The 18,273-nt window shown below is 38.9% G+C and overlaps 1 protein-coding gene across 7 annotated transcripts in view; it reads right to left on the bottom strand.

Annotated features, from left to right (window-relative positions):
- The window catches only part of LOC310904863 (uncharacterized protein), a 499,219-nt gene that overhangs the window by 333,940 nt on the left and 147,006 nt on the right, over nt 1-18,273 (bottom strand). The gene's annotated exons all lie outside the window — the stretch shown is intronic.

Raw genomic sequence — 18,273 nt, 5'->3', positions numbered from 1 at the left:
TGCTAGTCATTCTTAATGTGTAAGTCAGACTTCGTTAATATATCAGGAAGATGAGCTTTAACAGCAAAGATTTGTATAAAAAATATTGTATAGTTTAGCACCATAAAAAGCTCTAAAACCTTTTTGAACCAGTGGAGAAAGTAACAAATACAGCTTCACAAAACTCCCATCTTCTTTTCAACCTGCAAGAAAATTTAGAAATAACCAAAGATACCTTTCTCTCAAACAATTAATACAGCCACAGTGCAGATAAGCTTATACTCAACACTAGATTCCATGATTGCTAAGAGCTATGCCATAGGCAAAACAGGGTGGGGTATGAGGAGATCATCTTTTCATCCTAACATTAATCAGGACTGCAACAATGATTCTGTCAGCATTAACAATAAGCATAATTAGAACTATTATATAGGGTGTGTTGATATTAGGGGGTATATGGTACAGTACATTTTGAAAATATCTGTTGAAAATACTGTACGAGTATAGGGGCAGAATGGAAAAGCAATGCTGGCAGTTAAGGGCATGAGATAAAGCTACTAGAAGTCTGGATTCATGCCTATTCTTTGACCCATATAATAATGATTTAAAAGTACCTACAATTGATGGAAATGATTAGTGCTTTTCCTTTACTTGGGAACGTCTATTTGAAACTTGTCAGAACAGTGATTATTTCCATTACGTGTTTGTACAGACCCAAGAAGGACAGGTTCATGCTACCATAATTGCAATAAATAAATATTGTCCTCTAAACCACAGGCTACTTAACAGTAACTTTTATTTAGCATAACTGTTTGTTATTCTACAGAGCAAATGAGAAATTAAATATAGTTCTGCAAAGTTGAATATTGACTATATTCCTTTTATAGTAGTTATAATCAGACAACAATACATTTATCAATCACTTTTTGTCTCAGAACTTAACTGCTGAAAGGCCATAAACAAAATATGTTTTACTTCTCCATTGTGCTGACAATGGACGTACACCATTTATAAGACAAGCATAAGACATACCAGCACAAGACCACGATAAAACTTGACCCATATGAAAACAAGAAGATCTTAAACCTTTTATCCTAATAAGAATTTCTTAGTATTAATAGCAACTATAATCCCTTAATCATTAATTTTCTCGTGGTACAAATCTGGAGGTAATTAAGAGTAGTGTATTACTGCCTATGTGGTGAAGAAAATGTCATGTTGATGTGATTGAATATGTTTATTTAAACTGGAGATGTCTGATGTCTTCCAGTGACACTTCATTCAAATTTTATTACTGTTTTACGCTTCCAGATAAGCTTTTAATTTCCCCTGTTGTGATTCACTGAAACAAAATTTAGGAAGAGTCTGAGAAGCACTACATGAAAGAATATTGCTACAGTTTTGGAGGTCTCTAGGCCGCATAAGACCATTAAAAATAAAATTGGGTTTAGTATTTTCACTTGGTATAATTATTATCAAGAATTTAGTTAGAAATGGCCTTTCACTGCAGTAGCAATAAGCCTATTACATTATACATACTTTTTTGCTTGTTTAAATATGAAAGATAATTATCCCCACAGATATCAAGAGACAACAGTAAATTGTGAAGTGCACGGAAATCTTTTTTTCCTTCTTTCTTTCTAAAGCAGAAAAGTTAAGTCTCCTTCTGCAACATTCAACAGCATTAATTGACCGGTAAGCATAGAAATTTAGCAAACAATAGACAATGGCACAGAAGTCAAATTTAAGAGAAATATCTTCTAAAGGTATATAGCTGCCTTAATAAGCATTAGATGTAAGAATGAGGTTTGTTTATATAAAATATTTCTGCATAAACTTAGCAAACTCTCCTTTAATTTATCCAGTACTCGTTTGTACGAAGACATTCAAAGAACGATTATCAAGATCTTGGTGTGTGTACCAAGAGACCACAAGTACCATCTGTAAAGATGATACAAAAATTTAATGAGAAATCACAGCTTATGTGTATGGCTTCCCAGCCAGTTCCAAGGGGCCAGTCTAAGACTGTACAGTTCCAAAACAGCAGTCCCACTTTCCTACCACCACACGCTCTTGTTGACTGCATTGTGGCTGCACAGAAAACTAAGGCAGAGACCTATTTCACCTGAAATATCTTTTCCTCAAGCATTATTCTTCTGTCAGATTGGATCAATCCATATGAGTGTTACTGCCAGTAAAAGGCAGATAATGGAAATATATGGAAATATATGGTAAAGGGCAGGAAGGGGAATATTAGGACCATGCCTTCCCATGATAATATTGGCCCCAGACGGGTCCCTATCTCCAAGGGGAAAACGGATCCTAGGCCAGGAGCTGGCAGGGCTCATAGAGAGCGCTTTAAACTAGGTAAGAAGGGGGACGGGGCTCAAACAAGGCTTGTTGGAGCTGTGCCAGGGGGAACAATGGCTAGGCCGGGGAAGAAGGCGATGGCCCAGCTGAAGTGCATCTACACTAATGCACGCAGCATGGGTAACAAACAGGAGGAGCTGGAAGCCATTGTGCAGCAGGCAGGCTATGACTTGGTTGCCATCATGGAGACGTGGTGGGACCGCTCCCACGACTGGAGTGCTGCAATGCCTGGCTATCGGCTCTTCAGGAGGGACAGGCAGCACAGAGGGGGTGGTGGTGTGGCTCTCTACGTTAGAGAATCTTTCGATGTTGTGGAACTCCAGGCTGGGAATGATAAGGTTGAATCCCTGTGGGTTAGGATCCGCGGGAAGGCTGGCAAGGCTAGCATCCTGGTCGGGGTCTGTTACAGACCGCCGAACCAGGATGAGGAGACGGATGAGGAGTTTTATAGGCAACTGACAGAAGTTGCAAAATCGTCGGCGCTTGTCCTCGTGGGGGACTTCAACTTCCCGGACATATCCTGGAAACACAACATGGCACAGAGAAAGCAGTCTAGGAGGTTTCTGGAGAGCGTGGGAGATAGCTTCCTGACGCAGCTGGTCAGTGAACCTACCAGGGGTGGTGCCCCGCTAGACCTTCTCTTCACAAACAGAGAAGGACTGGTGGGAGATGTGGTGGTCGGAAACTGTCTTGGGCAGAGTGACCACGAAATGGTAGAGTTCTCTATTCTTGGCGAGGCCAGGAAGGGGACCAGTAAAACTGCTGTATTGGACTTCCGGAGGGCTGACTTTGAGCTGCTCAGGACGCTGGTTGGCCGAGTCCCTTGGGAGGTGGTTCTGAAGGGCAGAGGAGTCCAGGAAGGCTGGGCGCTCCTCAAGAAGGAAATTGTGATGGCACAGGAGCGGTCCGTCCCCAAAGACGAGCTGGCGTGGAAGAAGACCGGCCTGGCTCAACAGAGAGTTGCGGCTTGTGCTTACCAGAAAAAAGAGGGTTTATAATCTTTGGAAAAAAGGGCGGGCCACTGAGGAGGACTACAAGGATGTAGCGAGGCTGTGCAGGGAGAAAATTAGAAAGGCCAAAGCTCATCTGGAGCTCAACCTGGCTACTGCCGTTAAAGACAACAAAAAATCCTTTTACAAATATATCAACACGAAACGGAGGACTAAGGAGAATCTCCATCCTTTACTGGATGCGGGGGGAAACCTAGTTACTAAGGATGAGGAAAAGGCTGAGGTGCTTAATGCCGCCTTTGCCTCAGTCTTTAGCGGCAATACCGGTTGTTCTCTGGATACCCAGTGCCTTGAGCTGGTGGAAGGGGATGGGGAGCAGGATGTGGCCTTCGCTATCCATGAGGAAATGGTTGGCGACCTGCTACGGAACTTGGATGTGCGCAAGTCAATGGGGCTGGATGGGATGCACCCGAGGGTACTGAAAGAACTGGCGGAGGAGCTGGCCGAGCCGCTTTTCATCATTTATCGGCAGTCCTGGCTATCGGGGGAGGTCCCGGTTGACTGGCGGCTAGCCAATGTGACGCCCATCTATAAGAAGGGCTGCAGGGCAGACCCGGGGAACTATAGGCCTGTCAGTTTGACCTCAGTGCCAGGAAAGCTCATGGAGCAGATTATCTTGAGGGTCATCACGCGGCACTTGCAGGGCAACCAGGCGATCAGGCCCAGTCAGCATGGGTTTATGAAAGGCAGGTCCTGCTTGACGAACCTGATCTCCTTCTATGACCAAGTGACGCGCTTGGTGGATGAGGGAAAGGCTGTGGATGTGGTTTACCTTGACCTCAGTAAGGCTTTTGACACAGTTCCCCACAACATTCTCCTCAAGAAACTGGCTGCTCAGGGCTTGGACTGGCGTACGCTTCGCTGGGTTAGAAACTGGCTGGATAGCCGGGCCCAGAGAGTTGTGGTGAATGGAGTCAAATCTGGTTGGAGGCCGGTCACTAGTGGTGTCCCCCAGGGCTCGGTACTGGGGCCGGCCCTCTTTAATATCTTTATCGATGATCTGGATGAGGGCGTCCAGTGCACCCTCAGTAAGTTTGCAGATGACACCAAGCTAAGTGCGTGTGTCGATCTGCTCGAGGGCAGGAAGGCTCTGCAGGAGGATCTGGATAGGCTGGACCGATGGGCTGAGGTCAACTGTATGAAGTTCAACAAGTCCAAGTGCCGGGTCCTGCACCTGGGGCGCAACAACCCCAAGCAGAGCTACAGGCTGGGAGATGAGTGGCTGGAAAGCTGCCTGGCAGAGAAGGACCTGGGAGTGTTGGTTGATAGTCGGCTGAATATGAGCCAGCAGTGTGCTCAGGTGGCCAAGAAGGCCAACAGCATCCTGGCTTGTATAAGAAGCAGTGTGGCCAGCAGGGCTAGGGAAGTGATTGTGCCCCTGTACTCGGCTCTGGTGAGGCTGCACCTCCAGTACTGTGTTCAGTTTTGGGCCCCTTGCTACAGGAAGGACATGGACGTGCTCAAGCAAGTCCAGAGAAGGGCGACCAAGCTGGTGAGGGGTCTGGAGAACAAGTCTTACGAGGAGCGGCTGAGGGAGCTGGGCTTGTTCAGCCTGGAGAAGAGGAGGCTCAGGGGCGACCTTATCGCTCTCTACAGTTACCTTAAAGGAGGCTGTAGAGAGGTGGGGGTTGGTCTGTTCTCCTACGTGCCTGGTGACAGGACGAGGGGGAATGGGCGAAAGTTGCGACAGGGGAGTTTTAGGTTGGATGTTAGGAAGTACTTCTTTACCGAAAGGGTTATTAAGCATTGGAATGGGCTGCCCAGGGAAGTGGTGGAGTCACCATCCCTGGAGGTCTTTAAAAGACGTTTAGATGTAGAGCTTAGCGATATGGTTTAGTGGAGTACTTAGTGTTAGGTCGGAGGTTGGACTCGATGATCTTGAGGTCTCTTCCAACCTAGAAATCTGTGATACTGTGTGATACTGTCCCAAGAGCAAAACTTATACATCTAGTACACCCTGAAGTTCACCTGGAGAGACCAGAGCATCTACTGTTGGCCATATCCTAATAAGAGGAGGATAAAGAATAAGGTCCAGGGAGAAAAAAATTATAAACTTTGCTTGAAAAAAAAAAAGCGCACTTTGAATCTTAAACTTCAGATGTGCATCTTTCAGACATGGCATGTTGCTCAAAAGATGTCTTATTCTACCATATCTCCCAGTTTAAATGGCATTCTTCAACAGGTGAGACAATCAAAAGGTGAAAAACGTGATTTATTTTCATTACTAAAATTGCATTTGTAATTACAGCCAAAGAAACAGAATGAAATATATTTATCCCACAACTCTGTTGCGCTAGGCTTGACTCTACCTCTTTCTCACACACATAACACTCCACTCTTGGATTTTGACCTGTGTAAATGAGCTGTAAAACAGGCCACAAAATCTGGTGGTATGTATCTTAAATTGGATATATTCATTTTGGATGCATTGTCATTCATCATGAGCACAGTGTACCTGGCAGTAGAGTGGCCTTATGAACAGTAAATTGAGTGAAATTAGCATTTGAATTGATGCTACGTGAAGATAACAGCCTGCAATAATCCTATTTAACAGTTGTTAATCGCCTGCTATAAACCACTGTTCAGCAAATTTTGGTCACACTACTGAAATACCTCCCTAATATGAATGAAAAAGTATACCAACTGATGCACAGAAAGAAATGTTGAGATGTACATCTTACATTTAAGTATAAATTCCATACAGGATTCCATGTCTCCTAACTACATGTAAATCACAAAACACTGTCTGTATGCAATATATGCATATATATACATACAGAAATATGTAAAAAAAAAAAAAAAAGGTTTATTTATTTATAGGGAAACATAAGGTTTTTATTTCTTATGGAAAAGGGCATTATTCAAAGTTATGATTATGTTAAGATGATGTTCATGTTTCTGCGTATTGCCCACATACATTTGGGCTGACATTATCAATCAGTCTGTAATACCACTGTCTTCCTACCACAAGACCAATTTAAGGAAAAGCCATAGTTCTAGTTGCAAAACAAAGGAATACTTCTTCGTCTTAACTCATTCTTCTCACATCCATTTCTCAATCTGAAGCAATGCTAAAAAAATGTATTATACTGGAAGATAGAGCATCCTGCAGAGGAAAGTTAAACTTCATAAATGGTGTCTAATCTTTTATCAGTAGCTGAGCAAGAAACAAACACAATTGGTTGGGAAAAATAAAGAATAAAATATCTGAGACGAAGCATTGAGACATCCTGATGATGAATGTGTCTATAACAAGGATTTATATTAAGAACAATACAAAAAAAAATTTCTTGTCAAACAGCTGAGATAGGATAGCAGGAATCTGTGGCTGTCTGTCAAATGTTGCAGCTAGGTAGCAAAATACCTATGGCTAATTCGTCTTTTTCTAAGGAAAATTAGATATCAATACTTCATCTTCCAGCTTTGCATGGTCTTGTAACTCAACTGAAAAGGAACTAGTATCATGGTAGCGTATAGGGGAGGTAGAGGTAATTGAGAGGACTTTCTCCAATGCTTTATTGGTAATAAGGATTTTACAGCACTGGGTGATGGTTTCAATAAAGACCTGATGCTGAGGCAGATACTTTTTTCTGCTCAAAAAGCCTATGACATCTTAGCTTAGAAAGCTGCAGATTGTCCTTTACTGTTACATTTATCCAAGAGAACATGCTTCAGAGGCAAAAGTGACAAATGTGATGTTCATTAAATAGTCAGCAATCAGATGATTGATTGGACCTTTCTACAGTGGTCTTCCCAGTAAATGAGATTTTAATTCCTCCTTTGATTTCCAAGGTAAGAGCTTTTTAGTATCCTTTTTTCATCCTTTACTAAAAGAGTGAAATTGGGAATGGGTTGCTCTAGCTTACTCCTATATTCTTGTGGAATTTTCCCTGCCTCTGGAAAGTATCCTCAAATTCTTTCTCAATTGTCTTGAGCCCTTCTGTTCCAAACGCTGTGCCACTAGGATCATACGGCTGCATAGCTGACTCATCAGCTGAGGTCATGGCCAGTTCTCACAGTATCATAGGCTCACAGAGACTGTAACCTCTTGAGAAAGCATGTCATTAAAGAGCTTAGCAATGTATAATTTAAGGTAAAAATTGACTGTCAGTTGCAGTTCAGGTTTTGTATACTGCCAGATATGTTTATTGCTGCTCATGTGCTCAGCATGCATGTGGATGTGTTGCCAAGGGATATGGTTTAGTGGTGGATGTGTACTGTTAGGTAGATGGTTGGACTTGGTGATCTGAAAGGTCTTTTCTAACCTAAATGATTCTGTGATTCTATGCTGTTTCAGCACAGTCACACCAAGTCTCTCAGCTCAAATTGCACCTGAGGTTATGATACTGATGCTGTTCTGAATTAAAATGAGGAGCGTTTTAAGGTAAAGTGCAAGGATGGACTCTGAGGTCTCAGGTTAGCGTGCCACAGGGGTCTTCCTGCTAATGAAGTCTTGCTGCTTTGCAAGTCTTGATGAATCATCCCTTTGGCTAGTCAGTTACAAAAGTATATCTTGAGTGAGATTGCTTCACATGCTTTGCAGCTAGGAGACAGGACCCAGCTATCAGAGCACTTTAAATGTATGAAAAGTCTTGAGGAACCAACAGCACAATTTTACCACTGATCTCAGTTGCGAAGTCTCAGAGGTGTATTCCTTATCTGGAACTCACCATCCAAGCTATCCTACTAGCTAAAATCTTATATTTTAAAAAGTTGCTGCCTGTCTTACCCAGGTTAGATATCTACATCTCCTTCTGTTACCTTTTCTTGAGTCACTTTCTTTAAAACCTCCTCACCAAGGAGGTAAAGGGAGGTTGCTAAGACTTATATGAAGTATCTGTAGGTTTCTCTGTCTTTTAGATCAAAAATGAGGTGTAAGCAACTGCAGATTTCTTGTAGATGGGTTGTAGGCATATTTTAACTCTTATTTAAATGCAGCTCATTCAGGATGTAGCATCATAGGTGACTGCAATCAGATCAAAATGAAATAAACATCTGTCAGAGAGCTGATCTGCCATACAGAGCAGCCATACAAATAGTAATGCTAATGCAAGGGAAGTAGGCAGGAATCTGCAGTTAGAGATAGATGGTGGAGAGGACAGGACAGGATTTCCTGTCTCACTGGTAACATAGTCCTGAATTGATTAATGCAGGATCAGGGGGAGTAGCATTAAGGCTAGTGGTTAATGTGAAAATGTGACATTGTGCCCCCACATTCTTCACTGTAATACATGGACAATCAGAGACTCTACCATAATATTTTTCTAGGCAAGGGAAGTACATTGAATTATACAAAGGAAAGAACATTAGTAAAGCTACAAAGCCAAGTACTCAGAAATGGAGTTAACACATTTTACTTTGGAACAGTAACAGGCTACGAGACACATTGCTTCTTAGGTTTGTATCTAAGCTTCCTGTATTCAGTTCAGATCCCATATACTTTTCTCAGAATTCCCAATGCAGGATGTATTCTGCATGAGGAGAGATAACACATCTTCCACAAATGGCTGTATTTATAAAGACAATATGATTTCTTTTATCTGGGTAATTTTTAGACTGTTAGAAATCAAAATGCACTTGTTGGTGTATACATGTTGACAACAAGCTGCAGATTAAGGAAGAATGGATTTATAGCACATCCACTACTTGCTAATAGTCTGTGAGCAGGCTCTCCCTACAACAAATGAGGGGAATTTTACTCCTCACAAAGCTTCACCTTGTTTGGAAAGTGGGGAGAGAATTCATGGCAAACCAGCTGATGTGTTATCCCACACAGCCACACCTTGACTGCTATGAAGGTTCTTGTTTGAATTCTCTCTACCTCAGATTAACTTCACCCAGGAAGAGGCAGTACAGAAACACAAAGTCAGTCTGCTAAGGAGTAGTTCTAAGCCAGAATCAAAAGGCAGCTATTTTCACCACCCTTCAGGGTCTTCAGGGAGACCCATTAAATCAGAGAAATGAATACAGCAAACTATTTGAGCTTGCTGATGCATGCAGTAGATTGCCTGAGTATGTTAATTACTGCCCATGGCAGAACATATTTCCAGAAATGTTCACATGGAATCTTGGAAAAAAAAGTCACCTGGCACCACAACATTTTCAGATACTTCAATCAATTATGACGTGTTAGGAGAAGTTGAAAGAAAGGATAAAAAAGATTGTGTCCACCAAATCCTGACAAAGTGCTCTACTCCTAGAAGTTTCCACTACCACCTAAAACCATTACATCACAAGAGCCATATTCTGTACCATCATCTATAGTGCTTAGGCACAAAAGCAAAACGTAGTCCCTTGACATACTTGTTAGATGCTGGAGGCATACATACCTCACTTCATTTTCTGCCAACAAGTCCTTTATATTTCTCCCAGTGAACTGGCACAGAGCACCTGAGGCTGCTCAACACTAAGCTGCTTAGTGTTTCTCCCATGCCAAGGATGAGAGCAGGATCACAGGTTAAGTTGTCCACCATCCAACTTCCCTGTATGGCAAAATCCATTAGGAAGGCAGGTATTTTGCAACCCATTTTCAGTATTTTTAAGATTTCTAAAACCTACAGAATAAATGTTCCTGTCTCTTAACACCAGCAACAGAAACTGAAACCAGATCTTCTGTCCCTCATATGGTCAAATTAATAAGATATTTATTGGACCACAGAGAGAAGAGGAGACTCTCAGGGAGTTCATCTGTGCTGCAGCTGAGTGGAGACCTGACTCCAGAGGTTATTATTCACTGAACATCAAATAGCTTCAACATAAAACATTGGGTGAGACGAACCGCAAAGGTTATAGGGAGACTGCCAATGATAAATCCCAATAAACTAAATGCCACCAAGCTACTTGTAGATCAAAAAAAAAATCTTTTTCTAATTATTAATTTCAGTTTGCATAAAATGTTGAGAGAAGCCATATGTATTGCAAAAACGCAGGGCACACGATTCCCATTTGGATTTTACTATTTTAACAGTAGTCAAATTGATATTTTTAAACTCACAAAACTGTTCCTAATTCTTATCTGTTTCTCTATAATGCCTTCTAATTTACAGCAGCTCAGGAAGATCATAATTATGGTCATTTTTCTCAAATAAAATGGATTTAAGGAAATGGAAATAACCTTCCACGGCAGTAAAAAATTAACTTACATCAACACACGTGATTTGAGAGATCTATACAATCTGAGTGTCCTGTAACTCAGGAAAATAAACAACCCTAATCCTGTGGAGGTTACAGCGATCCTGACAATGAAAGGTTAAAATATTACCCAGTAGCATACTTGTAAATAGCAAGCATGAAGAAAAGAATACATAATAGAAGTGCTGACACTGTCTTAACCATTGCAGAGCACTGCTAAAATAGTCCCTTGAAATACAATCATGCTGCATGTGGACCAAACTGAATATGCAGGCTTCAAGCCAGCAGTATTCATTAAAGAGCTAACTTTTAGATTACTTTGATTTGGGAGTACTAGTCAGTACTACAAACAAGAGAACCCTTCTTTTAGAAGCTCTGCTTCCCAGCTATATTTTGACTCCTAGTTGCACTCGCATCTTAAGTTCCTGCACACTGTTCAAATTTTGAGAAGTACTTGTTCTTAAGCAATAACGATAAACAGAGAAAATAATTAACCTATTTCACTTGATACTGCATCATGGCATAAAGTCAGTTAGCCATGGAAATGTTATTTGAAAGTTCCAAAGCACTGCTAGCTTTGGAAACAACATCAAGATGGTCTCGGTTGCTACCTGAATCTATCACAGCAACATCTTTATGCAAAGATATGAGGGAGAACATCCTTTCAGTATGAAACTTTATCAGATTCTTCTGATGAAGAAATTCATTTAAAAGATCATAACTGAACGCTCAAGATAGTTTTGTTAAGTAACGGGGTTTTCTTCCTCAGTTTCCAACATGAGAAAAAAAAATAGGGTAGGTTGGAAAGCGTAGATCATCTCTTACCAAACACTGACTGTTCTAGCTGCAGACTAGATTGTTCCACCTTTCATTTTTTTCCAACAGCTCCCAGGCACTAATGTGGAAATATATTCTGCTATTTCCAGAAGTTAACAATTCCATCCTTGGTTATTAAATATTTATTAATTACAGCTACTACTATGTCCTTAGTAAAAATTGCAAAGTACTTGTTGCCCACAGACATCTTCTTCCAAGTTTATTTAAATGAAAATCTCATTGTTTTAAAGAGGAAGTCTGCTTGAGCAGGAATTTCTTCCTATAGTTTCACTTTCTTTCTGAAATAAAAGTACTTTTAAGCATTAAGCATTTGATCCATATTTGGTAGCTATGTCAAATCAGTCAAGGAGACAGCACAGGTCCAGAAAAACTTAGATATAAGTAAGAATTTAGATTTGAGGCATACCTGGGGCTAGGATTTATATTCATATTTGGCAGCAGGTGAATTAATTACAAATAAAAGCAGAAGAAATGTCCTGATCAGGCTCTTTATCCAGGATGTTTACTGCACTGGCCGCTAATACCACACATCTACTACCCTTTGTGTGCACTCTATTAAGTGGAATGAAAAATAATGCAGAAGCTTTCTGATTCCTTTTCTCTCTTAAATTACACCAGGTTTATAAGTATTTCTATCACACAGTCAAAAGAGAATATTGAAATTGCTGCTTGCTAGTATTACAAACACATCTTTAGATAGTAGTGGTGGATTTTGTTTTAAGACTATATTTTATCAAAGGTAAACAATAGGTCTGTAGCTTCTGTGTGTAAGCTGATGCCTTTCACTCACTGGTAAAGTTAGCTCACATTTTTCTGTTATCCAAAGTGCATCTGGATGACTTTTGATGTCAGTTTCAATTTCAGTTGTGTTTATGTAGCTATTTCAATAGGTGAAATCAACCATGCAGGCTAAACTCAGCTTGAATTTTGGTGTTAGTAGGTGGTAGCAACCATAGCCTAATCAGCACAGTCTTGAACAACAGGTAGTTAAAGTGCTGACTGAGTAAAAGCTAAGGAAGACTCTACCCTAAGGTGTTTGCACCCAGACCAAGAAATCTGTAAAATGCTTACACACACAAAAAAATAAATAAATAAATAAAAAATCCACAGAATAACAAATTAAGGATGAAGAAATGTCTAAGAAAATTGCTTCTTTTCAGAGAAGCATAGCCATGTAACAACTAGTATCTGTACAAGCAAGAGAAATGCAGCTGTTTTGTACTTTTTAATCAGTGAGCATCAGAAAGGCAAATTTAGTTTAAATTGTCCAGTCCAAGGTGAGGCAATTCAAGACGTTGGATATTTGGGATTGCTTGCAAGATGGAAGTCTGAAGGGACGTGCTTGCTAAAGGCTTTAAGTTGAGAGGATGAGAGAAAGGAAAAGGGAGAAAGAAAAAAAAAAAGAAAAGGACACAGTGGAACATCTTTGAGATTTAATATTGCATTAAAATGAAATCCCAAATGATTATGAAGACTTTCTTGAAATACTTATTTTGATTTCTTTTTTTTTGGTTATTTACTTCATATCATGGTTATTCCTTTAAAATTTGGAAATCAGCAAACACACTAAAGTTGCTGAAATTTGAATGTAAGGAAATAGTCTGAAACACTTCCCATATCAGAACTAACTCCTCATTTATTTTCCTATTTAAAAGAGCATTGCTCTGCATGCAAATGGGCTGATGCTTACAGCAGTGTTTCACTGATAGAATATCAGTATATGTTATGAATACTGATGAAATTCATATTCTCTTGTATATATGCCTTTTCCAACATTCATTATAGTCAGTGTTTCTCTCAGTGTCTTCAATTAGATCCAGCCTTTGTTTGGAAATGGAATACTGATATTGTCAGACTCACTTTAAAGAGCATTTTAATAATATTCATGTTGTATATAGAGCTGTTAAAGGTAAAAACAAAGTAAACAAGATCTTAGATAAGATACCATATTTTCAAAGACTCTCAAGGGATTAGGATGATGGATTCCCCTTAGATACAATGCAAATCAAACATTCAAATTCTTTCCATGAGATTGAAAACTTTAGATTAATGTACAAAAGCAAAAACACCTGAAATTAAAGTTGACTTACTGCAGTATCTGGCCTCTGGTCTTTTGTATCTTGGTGTATTAAGAAATTCCCAAACTTTGCAGCATCAATGCATCATCAAGTATATTTGCTCTGCAATTTCTGAGACATGATACAGCTGAGTTTTAAAACCCCTGTGGCACGCTATTAGGAACAGCTTTAATTTCTGGGCTTGTTTCTGAACTACAACATTACCTAAGCACATTATTTTCTGTTTCATTTAATTCATTTTTATAATGAAAGCATAACTGATATGGCACCACTTCAGTTTATATTGTAATGGTTTCTCTATAGATGTGCACTGAAATTGGTTTTCTAGAGTAATCACACATTTTAAGGTTCAATAGAATTCTACTTAAATTGATCTGAGATTATTGTCATGCATATCCTAGCTATCAATTTGTTTTAATATTACAAGTTTACAGAAATAAGCCATGTAAGGGAAACTTCTCTGTTATGATGGTCCCTTTGACTACACAATATTTCTGAGATCGCACCAGAACGCTATTTGCTGTTAGGGCACAGGAAGATATATGCAGAACAATCCCCTTAGAGCAACTGCAAAGTCAGTTCACTTCAGCAACAAAATTAAGATCACACATTGCTTTAGCAGAAGGAATAACTTGAGTAGTAGTAAGGGGTCATTTTTTTCCTATACTTCCCTCAGCACAACCTGAAAGATGATCCTATAGATGTCATTACATCATTGTAAGTAAAAATTCACCTCTCACACAAGAATTTTATCTACTCCAGGGGCTGCTAAAACTGCTTTTTGACAAACCAACCAATTCTAGTTCAGCATTTGCCAAAATTTATGACACCACTTTCTAAGCTTGAAATGCTGTGCATTATTCCCTCCTCTGATAGCAAGTAAGCCATATTAGAAAGTCTGGACCAGTCAGAGTTCCACATAGAGTAGCTGAGCATTACTACTGAGACTGGATACTGAGAAAGAGAATTAAAATACTTTGAGGCTTGTACAATGGTTCCTGAACTCACTCCTTTCTGATTCTATGTGGTATGAAGTAAGAGCTTCTTCCCTGCACAGCTCAGAGTTTAGGAGAAAGGAATAAGATGAGATAAACCTCAAACATGTTTCAGCCTGGTTCCCTCAACTGAAAAAGAGTTGTAGGAACTTCGGCCAAGTCATACTCTAGCCAGCCTGCAGCTTTCAAAAAAAACAAGACGACCCCATTTTAAAGGTATTCTCTGTACCTTAACATACACATACAAAGAGAAGCACCCTAACCTCTTAGAAGCCAGTGATTTACACCCAAGTGCTGCCTGGCTCTTTACCCACCTGTGCACGTATTAACAAAACACTACAATTTCCCTTAAAATCAGTCTGTGTGTCTCCAAGTCTGAAATAAGTAGATCATGTGACAGACTTCCTCTTTCCTCCACTCACACAAAGCCTCTTTCTTTTAGTATCTATTACCCCCATTATGACCTTTTATTATAAAAATGTTCTTAAGTGTTTTTTTTTTTTTTTTTTATTCTATACCCACATGGCCAGCTGTAGGAAGAATATTTCATGGTCTCTCAATAGGACAGGTGGGTGCTATAAAAATAAATGTGCTGTGGTTATGAGAAAGTTCAAATTTTGTTGGCTTTTAAGATTTTTAATTTTATTTTTTTTTAACTACGATCATCTCTAGCTTTAGCACTAGGTTGAAAGCTATTCCTATGGCGCACATGCAAAGCCTCATCAATTTTGACAGTATGGCTATGCAAATATTCTCTCTTCAAGTACCTTAATGAATAATTAATATTGTGCTTAGAGATCTATCTGAAAGCACCAATCAGAGGGTCCAAATAAATTGGATTGGTATTGAAGAAATTGTTCCCCATGCTCATCAAAAAGATTACTGTTTCTTTCAGAGAAAACTTTAACAATATGAAATAAAGCCCTCTTGGAATAACCTGCTGATATCTGCATGAATAATCAGACCAGCTATAACTTATCTGTCATAGTGCCGGCTGGTTTTGAAAGGCATCTTCTGTAAAGGTATTGTTTTGTAATGACAGAAATCAAAGTGATCTAGGGAAAGTAACAATCTCTTTCTGTCTTACTTTCCTTGTTTTTTGAAAAGGATACTTACAGCACACCAGTTATAAAAAAAAAAAAATGTTACAACAGCCATTATTTTACTGCAGGAAGGACAGAAGGTTGCCTGGCTTTGGTACCAGATTTATACCAAAATAATTTTATCTTTACTTAAAGAATATTAACACTCTCTCTGTTCATAACTTTCAATAATCTGGGTTTCAATGTGGTTCATGAATCATACAGACACTTCATAAAACTGACGTGTTGAGCATACTGATACTGTGTAGTGTTTCCATGCTAAACACCAGTTCTGACCAAAATATAAGCGTTAAGGACATATTGGAAGACAAAGGCATAGGAGACATTTTATTTCCCTAGCAATAATTCCCAGATAATATTACCAGCAGTGAGAAATAATTCCTACTTAAAGACAGTGAAACCTTTAGATATTCTCTTACTTAAAATAAAATACCGAATCCAATTCTACATATTTTTAGATAATTACAGGTATTCTGGCTCTATAGCAATTTTTCTAAGATAGTGTAATTAAATTTAGAATGGTCCAAAAGGGAAAAAAAAAAGTGTATTTCTCCTTATAGAATTATTTTTTCTTCTTGGGAATATATCAGAGAGAAAGTGTCTTCTTCCCCCTCCCCCATGAAAAAGCCCACCAGACTGGAGAAAAAAATACTACTAATAATAATCTCATGTACTAGACGGGCCTGCCACCCTCAGAAACTTTAAGCATCAGTTTTGGAGTGTCTGGGAGCATACAGCCTGTGTTCTTTCTTGAAAAGCACTAGGGCAATTTAAGGTAATACAGCTGGAATCCATTTATACAGATGGACATCTGCATCCGTGAAGCTGTTCCAAAGCCATACAAGTCTCAGCACACTCTATACTATAAAACAAAGTTGGCAGAGGAGAATTACTAGAGTAAGTTGCACTGGAGTGAGACCTATGTCACATATTGCTTATGCATTCAACATTAGCATAAATACATTAATTGAGCTTTCCCCATCAGCAGAAGCAAGTAGCTGCTGTTCTGCTCCAGCCAACCCTTTGTGCAACACTCTCAATTTGGACACCAAAAAAATAGTTCAAAAATAATAATTAAATATGCATTTTTAAAGTGTAAAAAGAATTAACTACTTTTACCAAGCTTGGTTTGGTTTTCTATACCTCCTGTAAGACTGACAGGTTAATGTGATAAATGATGAATGGCCACTCCATACTGGCTGTATTTGCTGTACTGTATCACAATTACACAAACATCTGTGCTTTAAAACTTCACTTTCCTATTGTGGGAAAAATCTTCCATTACAAAATGAAAAAATCAGGTGGCTATGAAAAGCAGTTGGTTTGGTTTTATATACATACAGGTTTGCTGAATGGCAGCCAATGGCTGAAAAATCCATAAGGATTTTTTGAGACTAATGTATTTTACTTTATCACTTTATTTACTGTACTTTTTGACCATTCTATAATTAAGTATTTATAGCTCTTTTTAAAAAGTAGCCCAAAGCTTTAAGGACACTTTTAGAACAGCTGTGAGAACATACACAATAATTATAAAAGCATATTGAAAGTGTTTAAAGGCAGTGTCTAGTAGCATTGCAATACCATTGCAATCACCAAATTTCTCACAAGCCTCTAGTAACTTTTTCCATCAAACTCAATATTTGGTTGGACAAGATTGTACATTTAAACAGATATTTTGTCTTAAATCAAAGTTTTTAAAGACATTAGGATGAAAGAAGACTGACATGAAAGAGTGAAAAATGTGACCTAACTTCCTGGAAATATAAACAAATATGCCTAACTGTAGCCAATTATATAAATCAGCTCAACTGTTTTTTGACCATCAGTGTGTCTTTGCTAATATGCCCAATCCAGAAAGTTAAATAAAAGATGTTAGAAAACTTGTCAGCATGCAAGTGGTACAGACCACCACAACTTTAATAACTCATTTAAATTTATTTTTTATTTTTTGAAAATTATAGAGGCATGTAGAATTTCTGTGGGTCTAGATAAAAAGGTAACTGGCACACTTACCATTCCTTTGCTCCTAACATCAGTGGGAGTATTGGCAGGAATTAACTGAAAACTAGGGAAAATAAATTAACATCAGGGCACAAAGCCTTGATTTTTACTGTTTCCAATGGTTATTGGCATGCTTAGAGGTCACATTTTGGCACTTTCTAGTCCTAATGAAACTCCAGATCCAATTCCTCTTTGTCAATTTAGCTTATAAAATGTAAAGCACTCTTGATTTATGCATCCTCATCCATAATCATCACTGAAAATGTAAATATTTTGCTGATGGCTGTCTCTGCTGATGATCAAAAGAGACACTGAAAATGACATCTTATTTTCACCACCAGACCAATGTATCCTAGCAAGAAGAGCAAATAAATTGTTTTCACCATAATGAAGTGTGACAAGAAAAAAATAGAGGGGAACAGAAATATGTAGGCATTGGTATTATGGAATAACTCAACTACTGAATGAATTAAAGCCAAAAATCTTCATATCTGAGGAACACCAATATGATTAATAAAAGATTAAATAAATTTATAAGATCAGAATACCACACTTGATTCAAGATCAAAATTGCATCTGCTTAACAGAGCAGGAGTTAGTAGAGGCATTCCTGCCCAGTTGTGTGGCTTTTCATCAAAAAGGACAGCTAAATATCTCTGATGGAGTTTTCTAAGGGAACGCAGAACTGCATAGCAATTAAATTAACAGCTTTGGTAACAGATCACCACTTGCTCGTGACAAGTAATTAAAGACAGGCAGTCTGAAA

This window comes from Anser anser, assembly GCF_964211835.1.
Source record: "Anser anser genome assembly, chromosome: 10".
Classification (NCBI taxonomy): Eukaryota; Metazoa; Chordata; class Aves; order Anseriformes; family Anatidae; genus Anser; species Anser anser.
The sequence above is the reverse complement of the archived record's forward strand: the minus strand, read 5'-3'. Positions and strand labels throughout refer to the sequence as shown.